Below are 24,385 nucleotides of genomic sequence, written 5' to 3'. Positions count from 1 at the left end.
GAAAGACATAGGCTATTAAAAATAAAAAATATACGTTGTTTAAAAAATTTTGAAATAAAAATAAAGTAGTCCCTTGCAAGTAGCGCCTGCCGCGCCGCCTGCGTGATGATATCATTTGCGCTCCTTGGCAACACTTCCTGAAATGGTGGTGAATCATGCTGCCCGGGGTGTCCGAGGCTGTGCAGCTCTGCGGATCGTGCCCACGTACGTGCTGACATCATTTGCGCTCCCTGGCAACACTTCCTGAAATGGCGGCGAATCATGTTGCCCGGGGTGTCCGAGGATGTGCAGCTCTGTGGATCTTGCCCATTGACGGAAGATCGCGACCTGCTGGGAGGACTGCCGCGGCCCTGCTTGCTGCTGGGCGAAGTGGCGGCCTTTGCAGTCGAGGCGCCTGGAGCGGGACCAGACAATCCCTTAGAGCGCGGACGGGGGTGAGTCCTGGAGTGACTGGCGTTGCTTCACGCGCGGGGAGCGGGAGGTAGCAAACAGTGAATTACCGGAGGAAAAGCGCATGGAGCAGGACCGGCGGCTGAGGTAAGGCTCAGGCTCTCTGGGACACGGGCGGGAGGGGGACAGGGCAAGGGCGGGAGGGGGAGGGGGGCGGGAGGCTGGCCTTGAACAACGGCGGCTGAGGTAAGGCTCAGGCTCCGGGACACGGACAATGCCGCCGCGGGCGGAGGCCAGGGCAGGCGTGCATGCACGCCTGAAATGCTGCCCCCCGCCCCCTTCTGCCCCAGACAACGCTGGGGTGGGCTGCTAGTATATATATATCTATATATTTGGTGTGACTCTGTTCAGTAGTTTTGGAGTCACTAAATATTTATGTATATCTGAAGACGCTGATTATTATCACACAGACCTATGTATGTAAATGTATATATATATATATATATTCACTGAAAAAACCATAGGTTATAGACCATATATAGTTAGGGATAAGCATTTACAAAACCTTAATTTACTCGCACAAAACCATTGAAATTCGCATATATAGTTAGTTACACTAACTATATATCGCGCACCCGTAATCCACTGCTGATGATGTCACATATTACATCATTCATGACATGGTCAGTGACATCACTGATGACATCACTGATGACATCTCAAATGACATCACTGATGACATCACTGATGACATCTCAAATGACATTACTGAACACATCATTGATGATATCATTCATGTAATAATACGATGAACCTCTTGAGACTCTAATATAACCTTAGATACAATCAGTGTAAACAGACACTCACAGACTGTCACTCATCCATGGAGTTACTCACACACCTAGTCAGTCATGCAAAGAATCAATTACACGTCCATTTCCTCAACTATACAGTTATGCACACCTTACTTATTCAAACATATACTAACACATATTTACTCTCTTATTCACAATGATCCAAACAGCCACTGATACATTCACTGGCTCTTATGCACAGTTATTTATATATGTCAACTCTCACATGTACTGTGTTTTACATATGTACTTACTTTGACATGTAGCACTGACATGTAGCACTGAGATATCCATTCACTCACCAATACACTCATGCACACAGTCAACTGCCCATACAGCTGTTTCCACATGCACTTTTGAACCCATACATCTAGTGAGTCAACTGCTCACACATCTATGCAGAGTCATACACCTCCCTGCCACCCACACACACACTCAGTCTCCCATACAAATACTTGGGCAACCAATCAATAACCCATATAGTTACTCATATAGCTACTGATCAACACATGCAGCTGCTTACAGAACAACAGACATAATGATGCACAAATTAAGACAGTTTAGTCACTAACCCATGCACTCAGTGAGACACATTTAATCACTCACTCATACAGTCAGTCATGCACCTACTAAATCCTTCATCCAGACACTTATACATCCAGTCATTCTTCAATATGTAAGACATATTTTAACTTTACAGAAACATACAGTCACTGGATGTTGTCATAAGTGATGTCATCAGTGATGTCATTTGAGATGTCATCAGTGATGTCACTGACCATGTCATGAATGATGTAATATGTGACATCATCAGCAGTGGATTGCGGGTGCGCGATATATAGTTAGTGTAACTAACTATATGCGAATTTCAATGGTTTTGTGCGAGTAAATTAAGGTTTTGTAAATGCTAATCCCTAACTATATATGGTCGATAACCTATGGTTTTTTCAGTGAATTTCAATGGTTTTTTAATAGCAAATATCAAAAGCTGTAAAATGTATTCTTATTCTAATTCAACCACGAACCGGTAAACGTTCCATTAGCGCAACCACCGCGTTAGAAAACGATATCGTGACGCGTCGCGTAAGCGCGACGTATTGCGTTACCACGTAATACGTCTTATGACGCGCCGCGTTAGCGCACCCGGAAGCGTTCTGGAACGCGAACCAAGGCGCGAAGCGCAGCTACTCGGAAGCGATCCGGGTCGCGTTACGGGACGCGTAACGTAAGCATAACAGGTCATGTGACCTAAAAATTACACTTTTCATTGGTTTAGAAAATTTTTTTTTCCAAAATGATGAAAGCCCCCTCCTATTTTTCTCACTCTGACTTTCAACTTTGTGAGAGAAAGAACTATTATCATTATTTGAAGATGGCTTCAATTGTAGCTGCAGCTGGTGGACCCCCACCACCACCACAACCTCCTAGGAAGGATGGACCACCTCCCCAGTTTATTCCCAACCCTGAAGAAGAGGAGGAAGAAGAAGAACAAGATGTACATCAAATAAAATGTTTCCCTGAAGAGCCCCGGAAATCACACCGCAAGGCCAATTTTATTTGGCAGTTTTTTTCATTTCCTGCAGGCCAAAAAAAGGTGAATGCACGTTATGTTACATGCTATGTAAAGAACCTCTGTCTCGAGGCACGGATAAAAAGTATAGCTTTGGAAACTATACAATGCATCGCCAGATGCAAAGGTGGCATCCTATAAATTATAGTATGGCGGAGGTGCGTAACCTAAGTGAAAATCCACCAACTCTTATGGCCACCACCTCATCCCATGAAAGTTTTTCGGGACCAGAGGCGAGGGAGATGGTCCCCGCTTTTCAAACTAATTTTAAACATATCAAGCTGGTGATATGTCTGTTGTTCTGTAAACTGCTGCATGTGTTGATCAGTAGCTATATGAGTAACTATATGGGTTATTGATTGGTTGCCCAAGTATTTGTATGGGAGACTGAGTGTGTGTGTGGGTGGCTGGGAGGTGTATGGCTCTGTGCATAGATGTGTGAGCAGTTGATTCCCTAGATGTATGGGTTCAAAAGTGCATGTGGAAACAGCTGTATGGGCGGTTGACTGTGTGCATGAGTGTATTGGTGAGTGAATGGATATCTCAGTGCTACATGTCAAAGTAAGTACATATGTAAAACACAGTACATGTGAGAGTTGACATATATAAATAACTGTGCATAAGAGCCAGTGAATGTGTGAGTGGCTGTATGGATCATTGTGAACTTGTATCAGGGATTGTATAAGAGGTTAAATATGTGTTAGTATATGTTTGAATAAGTAAGGTGTGTATAACTGTATAGTTGAGGAAATGGAGGTGTGATTGATTCTTTGCATGACTGACTAGGTGTGTGAGTAACTCCATGGATGAGTGACAGTCTGTGAGTGTCTGTTTACACTGAGTGTATCTAAGGTTATATTAGAGTCTGAAGAGGTTCATCGTATAATCACATGAATGATGTCATCAGTGATGTGATCAGTAATGTCAAATGAGATGTCATCAGTGATGTCATTTGAGATGTCATCAGTGATGTCATTTGAGATGTCATCAGTGATGTCATCAGTGATGTCATCAGTGATGTCATTTGAGATGCCATCAGTGATGTCATCAGTGATGTCACTGACCATGTCATGAATGATGAAATATGTGACATGATCAGCAGTGGATTGCGGGTGCGCGATATATAGTTAGTGCAACTAACTATATATGCGAATTTCAATGGTTTTGTGTGAGTAAAATAAGATTTTGTAAATGCTAATTCCTAACTATATATGGTCTATAACCTATGGTTTTTTCAGTGAATTTTTATGGTTTTGTAAATGCTAATTCCTAACTATATATGGTCTATAACCTATGGTTTTTTCAGTGAATTTCAATGGCTTTTTAATAGTAAATATTATTGCGTTACAACATTCAAGACATCTACAGAAGAGATGGTGTGCACTTCCCCGATGAAGGGAATAGAATATTCGTCCTTTATTTAAAAGTGTGCTTTGGAACATACTTGTAGGTACCTAAATTAGCGACAGAACCCAATAGCTCTTTTCAGAGCTACCCTACCTCTGATTATTCAAAACGTTTATCTATTTCTTACTTTTTTTTTTTTTTTTCACCAAAGTACGCTCCCCGTTTCGCTTACTGGTGCGCGTACCGGGCGCTCCCCCTGGAACATTTTTTTTTTTTTTTGCATGTATCAGCATCCAAAAAACCTAGAGGGTCACAACGTGTCTACCGTGCCCCCTTCTACCCATTCCGAACATTGTTTGTCCTCCATTTTGTGTCTCAATTCTACCAATACTCAAAATGGAGGACTCCCGTAACGCTGCCGGTTCGCGTACCGGGGAGCGCACCGGTAAGCGCTCGATAAAAAAAGGTGGGAAAGTAATTTACGGAAAAACCACTACAGACACTTTCATCAAGTATAGAGTAGCATACATAGCAGTCCCTACCATTTCCCCAAATTTGATGGAATTCCATTGAGAAAATTATGCTGTAAGCCTGACTAAATATCCTGAGGTAAATTACCTAACCAAAACACTTATGAAGTGTTAGAATTGACAACCAATCAAAATGCTACTTTCAATATCTTCTATTATTTCATGACATTTGATTGGTTATGTACCTGAATATATATAAAAAAAGAGAGAGAAACACAGCCATTTTGACTACTACTTCTTGAAGTACATATCAAGTGCATTTCAACTGAGAACTTAAACTTCTATTTGAAAGGTAAGATGTTATTTTAAAAAATGAAGTATGTTCTGAACTTTAAGTTAATTAGGAAAACATTTTCTGATAGTTATATACTATTCCTCTGTAATACTTATAGAATAAGATAGACTTCTCTGTTTTATTTATGGATGGAGTTAGGCTTGTCTTGTATAATTAAGAATTGACTTAGACTTTATCACATACATTTTTTGATATTTCTACTTCCAGTCTGATACCATTCACTGCCCAAAGAAAAAATCACTTTTAAAAAAACCAAACTACCTGTCTGTACTTAAACCCAACAGTGCCCTATCTGTACTGATATATTTTTTTAAAATTCATTTTACAGCACAAAAATGGAAGGAGATAAAAAAATAAAGTGGAAATTGTTGCAGAATGCAACCAAGAAACAGAAAATGAATCAGAATTCTTTGATGAATCAATGGACATAGAACTTCTGCAATGTGTTAAATCTGTGGATTTCTTAATTGAAAATGAGACAAAATCGGACCAAGAATTATTAGAAGTTCTTTTTAATTTTGAAAACAAATCAGAAAAATAAATTTATATATAATAATTCAAAAATAGTTTGAGACATTATTCATTTTTATATGTATTTTTTAAACTAGAGGCAAATTGATTATAATGTAAAATTAGACTTTAAATATACTGTGCAACGTTAAGTTTGCTCATAGTTACTACCTTTCTTCCACTATATTATCTCCAATGTGTATTTAACATCTCTTTATCATGTCCTGCCTCCATGGTATTTCTGCTTTCCTGACAGACTACGCTATGAATTCCATATACCACAATAACTTCTGAAACAACCTGCAAGATATCTACAAAGGAAACAATGTATTTTTATTTTTAGACTCTGTATTTGTACCTACATGTTGGTACTTAAATAAAATAAATTTAAAAAAAAGAACAATAAATAAACATACAATATTTGAACATTCTTTCATCCTATTTTCCCAATATTACGCTTCCCGGACCACTTCCCGGTGCACGTACCGAGCACTCCCCCGCAAAAAAAACCGATATGAAAATTATTATTTTTTAACCCTGCGAGGCCCTTTTAAAGCCCCCTCATCAAACCTAGGGGGTCAGGGAGGATGTACTCTGCCCCCTTATGCTCATCTTGTGTCTCGATCCTACTGAGAGACAAGATGGCGACCGGTCCGGACTGTTTAGAATGTTGACAGACACCGGAGAGCCAATCAGCTTCGCTTCGTAAAGTTCCGTTACGTGTCAGGTACGCGAACCGGAGCGCTAACCGGAGCGCTGTCACAGATATATATGTTTTTTAAAACGTTAATTTCTCAAAATCCACTGGAGCACATCTATTGAGACATAGCAAAGACACGTTGGGCAAACCATATCTACAATTTTGCCAAGTTTCGTGTAAATCCATTCAGCGGTTCGAGCTAAAAGTGAGTCCAACCGCCCTATTGAAAACTCAATGTTAAAAACGTGTTTTGGGAGCCCCTTTTTTCTCGGCCCCCACTTCACGAAACCCCCCCAAACTTTCAGGGGACGCTCAGAAACAAAATGTGCCATTTTCCTGAAAATTTCAGCCAATTCCGTCCACAAACGCCAAAGTTATTCCACTCTGATCAGCGATCACACTCGGCAACTCTGGGCATTAGCTTGCCTCATCCTCACTAACGGCCCCACCAGACCGCCGGGGATTCCTGGTCTCACCCTGGAGATACCCATTAAGGGACCATCTCTCAGGGAAGCCAGGAAGGGTTTCGCAGCAGTCGAAGCGCCTTGGGACCCTCCGGGAAAGTAGTGCGCTATATAAATGCCTATACATACATACATACATATATATATCCACATTCCACACCTGATCCGGAGACAAAGTGAAGAGGCCATTTAATATATATATATACATATATATATTACCTACTGGCGGTCGCCAGTAGGTAGTTATAGTTAGGATTTTTTCAATGCAAAATCTCAAAATTCTATTGTGAATAACTTTGGCGCCGGTTGACGAATCTGCCCCAAATTTACCTTGTTGCGCTCCGCTCCTTCCTTGAAAGTTTGGGGGGGATTTGTCAAGCGGGGACCGAGATAAAAGGGGGGTCCCAAAATGTGTTTTCCCCATGTTAATTTCCATAGGGCGGTCGACCTCACTTTTAGCCCGAACGGCTGAATGGATTTCCACCAAACTTGGCAAAATTGTAGGAACTGGTAGCATGATGTGCCTTTGCTAGGTCTCAAGATATGTGCTCCAGTGGATTTTGAGTAATTTAGGTTAAAAAAAATATATATATCTATAGCCGCGCCCCGGTACGCGCACCGGGGAGCGCTCAGGGCGTGCTACGCGACTTGCGCACAGAAAGCTGATTGGCTCTCGGGTGTCTGTCAACATTCCAAACAGTCCGGAGCGGCCGCCATCTTGTGTCTCGGTAGGATCGAGACACAAGAGGTGGCAAAAGCAAAGGGGGAAATGAGCAAAAGGGGGCAGGGTAGACCCCCCCTGACACCCTAGGTTTGATATGGGGGCCATAAAAGGGCCCGTGTGGCAAAACATTTTTTAAATTTTTTTGACGATTTTCGCGGGGGGAGCGCCCGGTACGCGCACCGGAGAGCGTACCGGGGAGCGTAGCATGGGGAAAACCCAGTTCATTCACTGCGTCACCTCTACGACCCTTTCTTGCGTTAATACACCCCTTTTGCATACATTACACCTGACGTAGGTATAATGTGGGGCAGGGGTTTACAAAGTGACGCATCTACCTAGATGCGTCACTTTGTAAATATGACTCAATAAGGTGCATGTTTTACGCTGCCGCTGCGTCACAAAAAGTGACGTACCGCTGGCGTAAAAGTGATGCATGGCCTCATAAATGAGGCCTTCAGTCTACTAGTCATGCGTCATATTAAATATATGACGTATTATGTCGCAAGTACTTACAGATACGTCAGTATTTCAGACATATCTGTAAGCGCAAAAGTGATGCATTGCTGGAGTGTGTCACAAAAATGATGCAACTCCAGCAATGCATCCTTTCACATGGGGCCAGGCCCCATGTTAAAGGGCCTGCATCAGTCTTACGCCTGCTGTGAAACAGGCGTAAGATTTGGACGCAACAGCGTCATAAAAGTGACGCCGTGATATCTCATAGATTTCACTGCGTCACCTCTTCGACCCTTTCTTGCGTCAATACGTCCCTTTTGCATACATTACACCTGACACATGTATAATGTGGCGCAGGGGCTTACAAAGTGACGCATCTACCTAGATGCGTCACTTTGTAAATATGACTGAATAAGGTGCATTTTTTACAGCACTGGTGCGTCACAAAAAGTGACGCACCGGTGGCGTAAAAGTGACGCATGGCCTCATAAATTAGGCCTTCAGTCTTTTAGTCATGCGTCATATTAAATATATGACGCATTATGTCGCAAGTACTTACAGATACGTCAGTATTTCAGACGTATCTGTAATCGCAAAAGTGATGCATTGCTGGAGTGTGTCACGTAAATGATGCAACTCCAGCAATGCATCCTTTCACATGGGGCCAGGCCCATGTGAAAGGGCCTGCATCAGTTTTACGCCTGCTGTGAAACAGGCGTAAGATTTGGACGCAACAGCGTCATAAAAGTGACTCAGTGATATCTCATTGATTTCACTGCGTCACCTCTACGACCCTTTCTTGCGTCAATACGACCCTTTTGCATACATTACACCTGACGTAGGTATAATGTGGCGCAGGGGCTTACAAAGTGACGCATCTACCTAGATGCGTCACTTTGTAAATATGACTGAATAAGGTGCATTTTTTACAGCACTGGTGCATCACAAAAAGTGACGTACCAGTTGTGTAAAAGTGAGCATGGCCTCATAAATGAGTCCTTCAGTCTTTTAGTCATGCAACATATTAAATATATAACACATTATGTCGCAAGTACTTACAGATACGTCAGTATTTCAGACATATCTGTAAGCACAAAAGTGATGCATTGCTGGAGTGTGTCACAAAATGATGCAACTCCAGCAATGCATCTTTTCTTACCCTCCCACACCCCCATTCCTTTTCAACATTTTCTTTGAATATCCACATTCCCCATGTTCACTCTCCTTCTCCTTACTTTCCTTCCCAACACTCACCTTCTTTCAATCCCCCTACTTCACTTCCTTTCTCCTCTCATACCTTTCTGTTCTTTCTTACTCATTTTCCTTTCCATTATTAATGCACTCCATTTCACTTACTCTTTTTCATTTTTTTAAGAATATAGCTCTTTGATGAGAATTGGAAGTAGTTCTGAAAAGAACTTTTTTTTTTTTCTTTTTTTAGAACAAAAAAAAACAGGGAATGGAAACTGCTCAACAGGAGCAAAAAAAAACCAAAGAAAATTAGGGCTGGGAACGGCAGCGATGGTTCTCCAATGCTCGAACCATGAGCAGAACACTTTGCTCCCCAAAGGAAAGTAGCTGATCACAGTATCTGCATTTCAGGACGCCTTTGTTAAATGCAGGCTGAATGTTCGGAACCAGCTCTTGTGATCTCCCCCTCACCGATGTTGTTGGTCCTCCGGTTGATGTAGAGGCCCCATCACTGGGAACCTCTTGTGCCAGAGTCCTGACATTATCCCGGGCAAAATTCTGGGGGTGCCTCCTCTCCACATTGCAAAGCATTGTGGAGTTCCCAAAAGAATATTTCTTAGTGGGGTCACCCCGTGACAGGACTGTGTGACAGATCCTGCACTCCACTTTTGAAGCATTTACCTTCTTCTGGTCATCAGGTATGGAAAAAAAATTCCAGATGAAATGTTCTTTGACCTTCGGCTGAGGAGGCTCTTCATCAATGAATTCATTGGAGTCATCTTCACTGCTGGATGGTCTGGCAGCCATGATTATCCAAGATATGCAACAAAGAACCAAGAGCAAAAAGGCAGGTCTTTCAGTCACAAAAGTGAAAGAAGAAAAGAAGGAAATGGGTAGGGATTTCATTCTTTGTAAAAAAAAACTGTTAGTAACCAATGAAAAGTGTTATTTTAAGGTCACATGACTTGACGCGCTGACGCTGCATGCACCGAAGCGCTTCCGGGGGCGCTTACACGGCGCAAAAGAAGGCGCTTCCGGGGGCGCATACGCAGCGCAAACGTAGGCGCTTCCGGGGGCGCATACGCAGCGCGCCTAAGTGACGTTTTGATAGTTTCACGGAAATGCTAAATTATTTTCATTTCCTTATTCAAAAAAACTGCTTTTATATGTATGGTACTAAATGTCTTGCATTATTATTTACTTTTCATTCATATTTTTTACACGAACGCAAGTAGCGCTCTGGGTGCGCTTTCCGGAGAGCTTACCTGTGCGCGGACCCAGAGCACCCCAGGAAAAAATTATAAAAAAATTAAAAAAATATTATTATAAAAAAAAAATTTTATACTCACACAAAACAGCAAATTAAAAAAATTGTAGGTTACAAACTCGATATAGAAAGGAATTAGCATTTAAAAAAACCTATGAAATTCACTGAAAAAACCATAGGTTTGACACCAGTTATAGTTAGGAATTAACATTTAAAAAACCTATGAAATTCACAGAAAAAAACATAGGTTTCACACCAGTTATAGTAAGGAATTAGCATTTAAAAAACATAGTAAATTCACTGAAAAAACCATAGGTTTCACATCAGTTATAGTTAGCTGTAAATTTTACTGACAGAAAACCATTGAAATTCCATGTTATAGTTAGTTGGACTCACTATAACTTGCGCGCCTGCAATGCACTGCTGATGACATCACATATTACATCACTCATGACATCGTCAGTGACATCACTCATGACATCACTGATGACACCATCCTTGTGACAGAGTGACAGACCTCCTTTCAGTGTAACGTCACCCTTGAAACACATATTCAAAAATAGAAACTAACATTTTCCAAAAAATGGAGATACCCATACCAGTTACAACAACCAAATCAGTAATTCCACAATCTATATACACATCCACTCATTCACCAACAGTTATATATAGTCACTCATACATATACTCACTCATCATATGTAGTGATACACCTGTACATCCTGTTACACACCGACAGTCATCCAAAAGTTACTCACACACATATTCACACATGCAAATAAATTATTGAACATCCATTTATTTGCATATAAAACTATACACAAACTATAACTGGTGTGAAACCTATGGTTTTTATCAGTGAATTTATATAAACACATACTTATTTAAACAGGAACTCTTACAATGTCTTACTCTCACATATACTCACTTATATACATCAATACTCACATACACTACATTAAAATATATGTAGTTACTAAAAAAGACAATAGTGAGACAGTCATTCACTCACTAACACACACATATACACACTCATTCACCCATACAGTCCTGTACATATGCTGTCTTCAAAACACATACAAACAGTGAGTCAGTCACCAACCAATGCAGCTACTTAAACACAAAGTGAAACACTGATACACATATTTCAATATTTAAAAGTTATTAGCTAATATATGTATTCAATAAAATACACTTAATAAGGCAGTTAATCAATCATTTAAAAAAAAAACATCCATTTACACACTTATTTAACCATTTATTCTTCCGCAGAGAAACATAGTAGTGAAAGGGAGCTGCTACGATACTATGGTCTAGATATGATTCCAACTAGTATAAGAGGTGGGGACAGGATCAGGAAGTTATGCAGACTTGAATCTAGATATTTTATTGACCTAGAGACTAAGATCCCCAAGGGAATGAACATAGGGGAAGAACTAGCTATACATCTGGGATTTTACATTTGTAAGTAACACTGTAGGCTTTGACAAGAAAGAAGTGAATGGATCTGTGTACAATTCCGAAAACTTTTGTAGTATTCAAGACTATATAAATGAAATGTATAAATCTAATGATCTATTGGTCAAAGATGCATGAAATTAAGAAATTACAGGGAAGGCAAGCCCGATACACGGCGTGATTCTAATTCACATGTGAGCCATAATAGTGGCTTCAAGGCTGGGGATAGTATAGCCATGTGCAAATGCCGATATACGGCGATATAATTAATGCATTAGTGCTATCTTGTTTATATAACCTTTATGTCTAATTTCATTTCTTGATATGGCAAATGGAATTATGTAACATACATGAATTGTATCATATATTGCAGCGTAAGGCGATTGAGCATTTTATATATATATTTATGATGCTATAGACATTGGGATTTTGTTAAATAAGACATGTTCCAATATGGCGCCTGTGAAAGAGGTTGAATGGTCCTTTGTTAATTCTCATTGCTTTTTGCATTATGTGACTTATTTTTGGTCCTTTTAAAAAATGCTGCTGTTTGGCGCAAAATATGGCAACATTAGAAAAAGGCGGTAGCCGAAACGCGTCATGTTGACTGTTGGCTGAATGAATTAAAAATCTTGAAAAGAAGACAGAGACCCCTGTGAGTGCTTTTTCGAAAACCTAATTGGTAAAAGGAGCGAGCACACACACACACACAGACACACACATATATATATATATATATATATATATATATATATATATATATATATATATATATATATATATATATATATATATGTGTGTGTATATATATATATATATATATATATATATATGTGTGTGTATATATATATATATATATATATATATATATATATATATATATATATATATATACATATACGCATGCTTCACCATCTCCATTTCACTTCTCCAACAGAACAGAATTTTCTTCTTTATTTTCTTACTATTAAACACCATATTGCATATTGCTATCACACAGCTGGACGATCTACGCATTTCGGGTCTCGACCTTCTACTGGACCATAGAGTCCCTACATCTAGAGTGTCTTTTCAAAGTGCTCTTGTGCATTAACCCCACATTTCTGTTTACTTCTTTAGACTACTAGACAAGTTGTCAACACCATTTTTTATCTCTGTAAATTACAAATTGCATGTTCCTATAACATCAAAGATTTACATTATGACAATAAGTATTTACAAAAGTGCAAGTGCATCATGAAGATGTATAGAAAAAAAAATATTTATATATACCTGTAAGTCTCCAATATTCACATAAAGTGTATACATTAACTATATTATACCTGGTGTATATATAATATGATTTAATTGGTGATCTGTATTTTTATAAATATATACCGGAAAATTAGATTAAAAAAGGGATCAATAATATGCAATCTGCTAAGGAAATCAAGAAGACAAGGATGACTAGTAAAGAAGAGGAGGAAGATGAGTTAAGATTTCATCTAGATAAATGATTAGCAATATCTCATATCAGATATATATATATATATATATACATATATATATATGTATATATATATATATATATGTGTGTGTGTGTGTGTGTGTGTGTGTGTGTATGCGTGTGTGCGTGCATGCAAGTGTGTGTGTACTTTATAAACCAGTGGTCAATTATGGTTATGATTTAAAGCTGACAAAAACCCTGAAATTCTAGTGCTTTAGTTAAATTTACAATTCATAACTCGCACTAATGCCATGCAACCCCTAACTCGCACACCAAAAGACACATTTCTAATATCCTATATTATTTTACCTTAAATGTTAATTCACCGGAATGAAATGAAGCATATTGTTCTAACTGAGGATGCGGGTGGACTTCAGAAAGATTAAATGATGCATTATTCGAAACGTTCATGCATAGAGAATACATTTCAATGCAAGTCTTATTCTCGGACACACTGAATAATGCAGATTGCTAAATGGCACGCTACCGTAAGCTGAACATCTCCTATACACTTAAGGATATTCTTCAGAATGAATACAGCCTGAAAGTAAGTGCGAAACTCTCACAGTCTATCCTAAATATAATCAAATCAAACCTTCCGGTTACTTATTAGATATGTCATAGCTAAATCTGCTTTTTCTTAGGTCACCCGAAATCTAAGTTTTTGTGTTTACAGCATGCTGCAGCATTCTCAGACCTACACGTGTAGGACAGACCATACTGGCTGAGTATATCTTCCTTCTAATCTCCAGCCGCATTTCAATTTCGGATCCACTCGCTGAATTCACACACAGATTTGCATGGCATAAACTGTGTCCAAAAAAAATCACAGAGCACATTGGAGAATCGTCATGCAAAACATATTAAAGGAACATTTCAGCAGCAAATACAGATATGCAAAGCTCCATCACACATACAATTTTCTGGATGTGATAAAAGCAAAGGGCAAAGTGAATCCATTGATCCAGTCTTTCTCGGATCTAACACAAGTTAATTGACTGGCAGGATGTGAAGATGCAAGATATCCCCAGGTAAACATAATTTCAAAGCTAGTGCAGTAGGGTTTCCTCTGTGCCATTCAAAAAGAGGAAGTTGAGATGTGCTTACTTAAGTATTCAAAACTCTGTAAATTCTCCAAGCACCAACACAATTGAGATGACTTTATATTCACAACTTTACATACACGTGTAAATAAATTATTGTCCACTGTAGTTAGCTAACCAGAAGCACTGGGGACTGTGTTTCTTCCCTTATGTTTGCAGTGATTAAACTCCTGGGCCTAGATTAGCCAATAGAAACATAGCTGCCTTTGTGCCAGTGCACCTGGTGCAGACTAGGGTAATTGCATCTGAATTGTCACTAAATGCTCTCTTAATTGGCACCTGCCATTGAAAGACTAATATGGTAAATCTCTATTCTGTGGTTGAAAATATAATTTTCTTTCTCTTGAAAGCGCCACCGACCCCTGAGTGGGTCTTGTAGGGGGTGCAGTCAAAAAAGTTGCAGGCTTACATACTCCTGTGGGGACCACTGATAAGACCACCAGACATATTTACCAAAAGATCATGCAACATAAGCAAGCAATAAATGTTTCTGTGCTGCATTACTGGAGAGAGCTTAAAAGTGCCATATTTACTAAAATATGCCACTCTTCAGCACTCTACCTGCGCCAGCTTATTTGAGGCTGCCTAATGCCAATGGAGGCAACCCTGCAACATAGGATAACAGTGCCTGCATTACGGGCAGGATAGTTTTAAACAGGAAGGGATACCTTTCTGCAGAAAACAATCCAAAGAGGCATATATACATTATTTGTGATGCAGAATGCATATTGCATAGAAAGAGGAAGTAATGAGGAAAACTAAACATATTTCTCTTTGTTATGCCTCTCTGTAGTAGGTATACCGATTTCATGCAATTTAGCTTTACAAACCTTCGTAAAACCTGAATTGCGTGACATCCATGGGTGGATGTTCAGGAAATCTGATACTCCACCCATTGAATTCCTACTACTAAGAAATGTAATGCACTGCAGTGTAAGCCACTGCATTACATTTCTTTTTACAAAAGACACGCAAGATCATGCAAATGCAGCCTTGCATGGCTGAGCAAATCCCAAGTAAGATTCTGTGTTGCCCTACGTTGCCTTGCACAATGCAAGAACGATGCAAAGGCTTAGTAAATCTGGCCCCAAGCCTGTAATAGAAAATAACAAACAGGAACTGGGTATACACTTGAGGGATTTAACCTTGAGAAAGCAAATATATACCATACAAGTACTTCGAAAGGAGGTTAGAGCTGTAAGGTAGTAAAAGGCAAACAGACCAACCATGATAAATCATACTTTGTTTACTGCCTGGAACATTATCTGAATGTGACTAAAAGATCAAAATGAGTGCCAATGGATAAAATATATACTTATATATATAGTTATATACGGGCAGATTTACAATAACTGGCGCATCCCCAGGAATGCGCCAGTTATTGTGCGCCGCAGCTCCGCCACCCATGGTGCGCCGCATTTACAATGCGGCGCACCATAGGGCACAAACGGCACAGATGCGTGACGCATCTGTGCCATAAAAGTGACGCATTTCTGGAGTTGCGTGGCAAGCGCGACGCAACTCCAGCAAGGCTCAGGGGTGCCCTATCTGTCCAATGCTGCGTCAAGCCTTACACCTGCTTCAAGCAGGCGCAGGGTTTTGACGCAGCATTGGCCTAAAAGTGACTGATTGAAATCTTGTAGATTTCACTCAGCCACTTTTGCGAGGCGCACCTGCCCTGGAACGCCCACCCTGCGCTGGAACGCCCACATGTGGCACAGGGTTTTACAACTTGACGCATCTACCTAGATGCGTCACGTGGTAAATAGGTCGCAGGGATGCACCACGTTTACGCCGCCGTTGCGTGACGCAAACTTGGCGCAAGTCCAACATAAATCTGCCCCAGTTGCCAGTAGGTATTTATACTTAAGAACCAATTCCCATAGGAAAAGCGTTTTATGTTTTGCTAATAACTTTGGTGCCATTTGACAAATCTTCACAAAATGTTTAAAACTGGTTGTCCATTTACTTCAGTTGTTGTTTGGAAAGTTTCATGGTCATCTCTCAAGTGAAGGCCGAGAAAAAGGCAAGTCCTAAAACGTGTTTTCCCCATGCAATTTCCTTAGGGATTTTAGACACAACTACAGCCAGAGCCACTAAATGGAATTACACCAAATTTGGCAGATAACTAGATTTTGGCCCAGAAAGAGTGATGGTTTCAATGTGGTGTAAATCTGTTTGGTAGTTTTGGAGTCATTAAAGTTAAAAGATTTATGCATATCTAGAGACGTTGGTCCACCGCAGATCCACGCTTCAATAGAAATGCTGTGATTGACTGGCCACAACCTAAGAGGAAAGTTGCAGGTGCCATATTGCGCACCAGGAAAGTGTGCCCAGGAAGCGAAAATCATTTTAAAGTGACGGAATGGGTCAGAGTTAAAGTACCCTGACACCCATGGGACTGATGGAGGGGTCTGTGAGGAACCTCCCATGGCCAAGAATTGTCCAAATTTTTTTTTTTTAGTGGGCGAGAATCCATGAATCCACCTGGATCCACTGGATCCCAATGGGTTTGGGAACATTTGGGTGGATTTCTGGATCCAGACCCCAATTAAAATAAACACATACACCCACTCACAGACCCACACACCTACTCATACACCCACACAACCTCTCACGTACCCACTCACAGACCCAAAAAACCACTTACACAGCCACTTGCAAACTCACACAGACATTTCCAAACTTACTACACACTTATTTAACCACCTACATGCCCACACAAACACTCAAACATCCATACAGCAACTCACATGCCAACTAACAGACCCACAAAACCACTCACAGACCCCTCACAGCCTCATACAGTTATTATTATGCACACTCACACACCCACTTACACACCCTCACAACCACTCACACACCCATACAGCCACTCACACACCCACACAGTCACTCACACAGCCACTCACACACCCACACAAAGGCAGATACACTTATAGAAAAAGCCATACCATATGATTGTTTGTATTAAATGTGATTTCGTATTAAATGTGTGCAATATATTCAGCAGACCCCTTATTTGTCTAAGGAGTTTTGACAGACCCACGGATCCATAAAATGAATTTTAAAACACTTGGTGCATTGCATTTATCGAAAGACTGCATAAGTTCCTGTACCTTAATTTAAAAATGTTTTGTTTTAAAATATATAATACAAATGAATGTGTGAGTGGAGAACATGGCGGCCTGCTAGGATGCCTGCCAGGATCTGTTCTCCGCACGCTGGTGTAAGTCCGACAATAATGGCATTCACCACCACCCATTATGCCACGCATTTTGCCGCTCAACTTGCCGTAGGATATGGGGGCTGTTTTTTCATGCCTTTTCTTGCTCCTCTGTGACTCTGTGATGTGTGGCGGCTTGGTTTTGTTTAGGGCTGTGGGTGCGCTCTCTGAGTCTCGAGCAGCATGTCACGCCCTCCCCCGCCCTGGAAGTCCTGGAAGCAGCCTCAGGGGGAAGCCTGGCAGAGTCAGCACATGTTGCAGCCTCCAGGGAAAGCCAAGCAGAGGCAGAACAGGTTTTGGTTCCAGAAACTCTGTAATCCCATCAGTGTCATCCAGGAGGCTTAGGGAGGCAGCCCCTAGTGGAGAGGCGTCTGCTGTAGAACCCCATTATCAACTTAGTTACCTGAAGCAAGGAAGGGATGAGAGGCAGAAGTATTGTGCAGGCCCTTCACATATGTAACCCATGACCCAAGAAAAAAAAGTTAGATTCAGATGTTACACACACAAAACCATAGACATTTAGCAGTTATAGTTTTAGTTATCTCAAGTAACTATATCTCTTGCCCTACGGTAACTATGGGGCATATTATCAGCAACTAGTGATATTTATCGCTAAATGAGCTTAGTGACATTTCTTTTATCGCCGCGCATCGCCGGATTTTATGGCAGAGATAATGTGCTATTGGCAATGTTTATCTCCAAAGCAATAAAATATATGGCAGAATTATCGCTAATAGGGACTTAACCTGAATATCCACCTCCCATTGGATATACAGGCTAAGAAGTGGTCTGAGCAGGCGTCAGGATTTGGCGATATTCGCGCTTAGGGCCTCATTAGGATGTCGGTGAATCCGCATCCTCCAGGCCGGCGGAAGCCACCGCCGGCCCGGAGGATGCGGATTCACCGCTGCGACCACATAAAACACCCACCGCCAGATTAGGATGGTGGTGGGATTGCGGTGGGACCAGCAGGAGACGGCAGGTCCGTCCGCCGCTGATCCGCTGGTTTTGGAGGGCTATTTGGTGGCGGTGTCTGCAAGACACCGTCAGCCAAATTAGGAAGCATGTGTAGACGTGCTTTTCCGCTGCGTTTTTTCCGCCGTGGAAAAGCATGTGGACCTTTGCTTCTGGGGGGGCCCTTGCGGGCCCCCACGGTGAAGGGGGGTGGGGGTGCACATGGCTGCCGCTTTGTGCATGCAAATGCAATGCATGCATTTTTAACATTGCGGCGGGCGCCGCTTGATGCATCACCCACCGCAATGTTAAGGATACGGGATGTGACCGCCAGGGTGGCGGTCACATCCTAATTTGCATGGAGGGACCGCCGCTGCCATTGCGGACGGTCCCCTTAGCGTGAATATATTAATCGCTACGCCTGAGCTGATAATAGGCGATAGTGATTTTAGCGACTGCTTATATATATACATATATATATATATCATGTGATCAAGGCTATCTCTAGCCGAAACGCGTCATGGCGGACTGGTGCTGGGCTAATATTCAATAAAAAGAAAATTTGCACCATCTTTGGGTCTTGCTGGTTCCTGTTTTGCTGATCGGCTAAATTTGCTGCATTGGTTGAATCTCGGGAGTGCCACATACCTCATATATATATATATATATGTATATATATATATATATATATATATATATATATATATATATATATATATATATATATATATATATATATATATATATATATATATATATACATTCTCCACTAGTGCTGGTACGGGAGTTGTGCTGTCGATAGGCGGTCCTGAGTAGCCACCAGCCGGCTAATGTATTCACTCCAACAATCTCCTCTATCAAGAAGAACACAGGACACTCAGAGCTTCTGTTCAGGAATTTATTCTGGTAGATGAATATATATATATATATATATATATATATATATATATATATATATATATATATATATATATATATATATATATATATATATATATATATTTATATACGTATGTATATATATATATATATATATATATATATATATATATATATATATATATATTTTTTTTTTTTTTTTTGGAAGTGGAATGAGAGGATATTGATGTGGACCAGATACATTGATGATCTGTTTATTGTCTGGGGCCTCGGCTGAGGAGTATGTCTCATCACTGAACAATAATGACCTGAATCTACAATTCACCTGTACAATCAGTGAAAAAGTGTATGTTACCTAGACCTAGAGGTGTTTGTGGAAAATGATCATCTCCACACCAGACTCTATAGGAAGCCGACGGCAGGGAATGCCGTTTTACATGCGGCTAGTCACTACCCTAGGAGTCTGGTTAGGAACGTACCCTATGGTGAATACCTACGACTCAAAAGAAACTGCTCAGAGGAGACTGATTTTAAGAATGCCCAGAAAGAAGCCAGTAATAGATTTCAGGCGAGGGGTTATTCTAATAACATCTTACAACAGGCTACCGTAAAAGCAGACACCATTGATAGGAGGGATCTCCTGGTGGTAAAGGAGTCGAAAAAAGATAATGATCAGGTCAGAATGATAACTACATTTAACAGTAAATCCGGTGAACTGGTCCAGTCCTTTAAGAGAAACTGGCATATATTAAAAACTGATAACGTTTTGAAAAAACATTTACCTGATAGACCCATGGTAACCTACAGGAGATGCCAGTCACTCTCGGACCATCTGATCCACAGCCATTACTCCCCTAAAATAGTGAACCCGACTACCAACAAGATTGTTGGTTTTTTTCCATGCCTACGCTGTAAAGCATGTAAGTACAGTAAAAAAATCAAGGAATACCCAGGAAGAACGGGTGAAGATAGACCAAACAGAATTATCACGAAACATCTTAACTGTAATTCAGAGTATACAATATACTGCTTGGTCTGCCCGTGCAAAAAACGATATATAGGAAGTACCATCAAACCTACCAAAATGAGAATCCTGGAACACATGAGGGCTATCATGAACAATGATAATACCTATCCGATAGCCCGCCATTTTGCGGAACACCACCAAAGCAACAGGGATTTACTCATGTACTACTGCATAGATCAGATTCCTAGATCAGAGCGGGGGTGGGGGGAATAGGGAGAAAGCCATCCGCATTATGGAGTCTAGATACATCATGGACCTCAAGACCATGACACCGTGGGGTCTCAATAACGATGCAGAAATGTGGGTACACCTTTAAAGTATCCTGTTTTTGAGCACTGATAATAAGACTCTGTCAGTGAGCCATAACAAAATTCCTGGGTAAGATCAGAACAATAACAAACTGAAGCCTTGTAAATATGTCTGTCACTCCCTATAATTGCCGTGTAAATATATAAAAAATAGATATGTATATATTGGTAAATAGTGATACCACACTGTTTCTGGTTACCAGCCCATACAGGGCTTCACAAAAAGAAGGGCCGTATTAATTGATCAGGCACTGTGGAGATAAAAATTGTAAATATGTATATAGAACTTATAGGGCTCTATAATGGAATATACTATATGTACAGAAGAAGTCTGCACAGACATGTGAAATACGAAATTGGGGATACACCCCCACACAAAGAGAGAGTAACCGAAATTGGTTGAAATGTAAATAGATGGTATCCAACATGAAATATGTAGAAGTGTGCACGTCATGATAATACTTGTTGTTGTCAAACACTTTAATTTTTGCACTTAGCACTTTATCTGTCGCCATTTGAGAACAGTTTGAAATGCCTTGTATTAACACACTACAAGGTGGCCTCCACGAAAAGAGTAATGGACCATCATCTATTTCGATGATATGCAGGAGGGCGGGGAGTTTAAAATGGCGAGAAAGTTTGCACAATACTGACACTGACGAAGCCTGTGAGCGAAACGCGTCTGTCGGGGGTGTAGGGGGTTTGGAAATAAATGTATTTATGTGATCACTACATCGGAGTGCTTGCCGTTTTTCTGGACGCAACTGTTTGGAAGTACGCTGTAATATATATATATATATATATATATATATATATATATATATATATATATATATATATATATATATATATATATATATATATATATATATATATATATATATTCATTGGAAAAACCATAGGCTTTAGGGGTGTTATAGTTAGCTGGACATTTCACTCGTACTGTACTGACTATAACTCACATGCCCGCAATCCCCTGCTGATGATGACACTTATTTCATCAAGGTCAGTGACATCACTGATGACATCTCAAATGACATCACTGATGACATCATCCAGTGAATGTGGTTTGGTTTGATATTTAAATAAGTATTATATATATATATATAGCAATATGCATTGAAGACTGAGTGGATGTATAATTGTCTGGATGGAGGATTTAGTAGCACTATGATTGACTGTCTAAGTGACTAATTTGAAGTGTTTCTCTAAAAATATGGGATAGTGATTTAACAGTGCGAATATCCATATCACTCTATCTCTTGTTGCGTAAACTACTACATAAGTTGGTTACCAGTCTATATTACTTATTAATTAGTTAAGTGAGTATTTGTATGAGGTAATGAATGTGTGTATAGTTGAGTGGGAGGTGCGTGACTGTCCAAAGATGTGTAAATAGTTGATTTAGTAGGTATATGAGGTTAAGACTGTATGTGGAAACAGTTGTTTGGATGAGTGAATGTCTTTATGGGTCTTTATGGGTATGGTATGAGTTAATATATTTCTCAATGATACATGTCCAACAAACTAGAACTATAAAAGGCAGTGTATGTGACAGTTGTTGTATATAAATAAGTATACATAAGACCCAGTGATTGTATGAGTGACTGTATTGCAAACTTTATACATGCAATAGTGATTTTATAACACACTAAGTATGAGTTGCTATCTGAGTTACTATAAGAATAATTAAAGTGGTCTTTGTATAAGTGTGTAGCTGAGTAATGTAAGTATGATCAATTATTTGCATACGTGAGTAGGAGGACTGCAGGAGTCAATATAATGTGTGCTAGTGTGTAATGTCGATGTAGGTGTATAAGTATATTTAATAGTGTTCTATTGATCTTTGTTAGCATGTATGAGTGAATATGTAGGTAAGTGTTTAGATGTGTGTTTAGATGTGTGTGTAGATGTAGTAATCACTGAGTGGGTTTTTAGAAACTTGTATTTGTGTGACAATGGTTTCAAATATGGTACTCCATATTTTATAATGAGTGTTGAAAGATTATGATGAGATGTATCAGATTGTCACATGGATGATGTCATCAGTGATGTCATTTGAGATGTCATCAGTGATGTCACTGACCATGTCATGAATGATGTAATATGGGACATCATCAGCAGTGGATTGCGGGCGCGCAAGTTATAGTTAGTACAACTAACTATTTCAGAGGAATTTCAATGGTTTTGTACGAGTGAAATGTCCAGCTAACTATAACACCCCTAAAACCTACGTTTTTTTCAGTGAATTTTAAAGGTTTTTTAAATGCTAATTCCTAAATATATCATGCCTCAAACCTATGGTTTTTTTAGTGAATTTCGAATATTTTTTAAATGCTAATTCCGAACTATAAGATGTCTGAAACCTATGGTTTTTTCAGTGAATTTCAAAGGTTTTGTAAATGACAAATTTTAAATGTATTAATTGTTATTTTTTTTATACTGATTTACAGTTGTTGCAATGGGCAACACATTTCAAATACAATGCAACATTGAGCTCAATGTGAGTTAAATGCAATTAGGTACTTTATGGATTACTTTTCCAACCACAGGACTGGATCCTAGATTCAGTCCTTGGACATCTCCTGTAAACAGCTGAGTAAAAGCGTTTTGGTTACAGTAGTGATTTTTAAGGAATATTATTGTATTTTAAAAGTTGACACAGAATTACCAATGTTATCCTATGGGAGGAAATTCACTTAGCAGGAAAGTAGTGTTATCGTTACTTTTTCTTACTCAGTGGTGGATCCTGGATCCAGCACTGATGCATCTCCTGTAAACAGTTGAAAGAATGCGTTTAAGTCATACAGGCAATTTTTAAGGAATATTGTAGTTTGTGAAAATCAAGACTTAGAAACTTTTCTGGTGAAAACCAGACAATGGATTCCTATTGAAGGAAATACAAGTTACTGGTAAGTACGGTTAGAATTACTTTTCAGGTTCAGTGCTGGGCTAAGAGATGCAGCACTGGGTTCTCTCCTGATAACAGGCGAGTAAATCGGAATTCGTTGTTTGGATGATTTTAGGTGAATATTTTAAAGTTAGACAACTCTACACTTAGAAGAATTTCCAAGTGAAACCAGTCAATGTTAGCCTATGGAAGGAAATACAAGTTACTGGTAAGCATGGTTAGAATTACTTTTCAGGATTAGTACTGGGGGCAAAGATGCAGCACTGAGGTCTTTCTTGATAACAGGTGAGTAAATCAAAATGCGTAGTTCTGCAGATTTTATAGTAACATTTTAAAGTTCCAAAACTCCACCCTTAGAAGAATTTCCAAGTGAAACCAGTCAATGTTACCCTATAGAAGGAAATTCACTTAGCAGGTAAGTAGTGTTATCGTTACTTTTTCTTACTGAGTGGTGTATCCTGGATCCAGCACTGGTGCATCTCCTGTAAACAGTTGAAAGAATGCGTTTAAGTCATACAGGTGATTTTTTAGGAATATTTTTAGTTTGTGAAAATAGACACTTAGAAACTTTTCTGGTGAAAACCAGACAATGGATTCCTATGGAAGGAAATACAAGTTACTGGTAAGTACAGTTAGAATTACTTTTCAGGGTCAGTGCTGGGCTAAAAGATGCAGCACTGGGTTCTCTCCTGATAACAGGTGAGTAAATCGGAATTCATTTTTCGAATGATTTTA

This window comes from Lissotriton vulgaris, chromosome 2_1, assembly GCF_964263255.1.
Source record: "Lissotriton vulgaris chromosome 2_1, aLisVul1.2, whole genome shotgun sequence".
In the NCBI taxonomy this organism is placed as follows: Eukaryota; Metazoa; Chordata; class Amphibia; order Caudata; family Salamandridae; genus Lissotriton; species Lissotriton vulgaris.
This window is presented reverse-complemented; position numbering follows the sequence as displayed.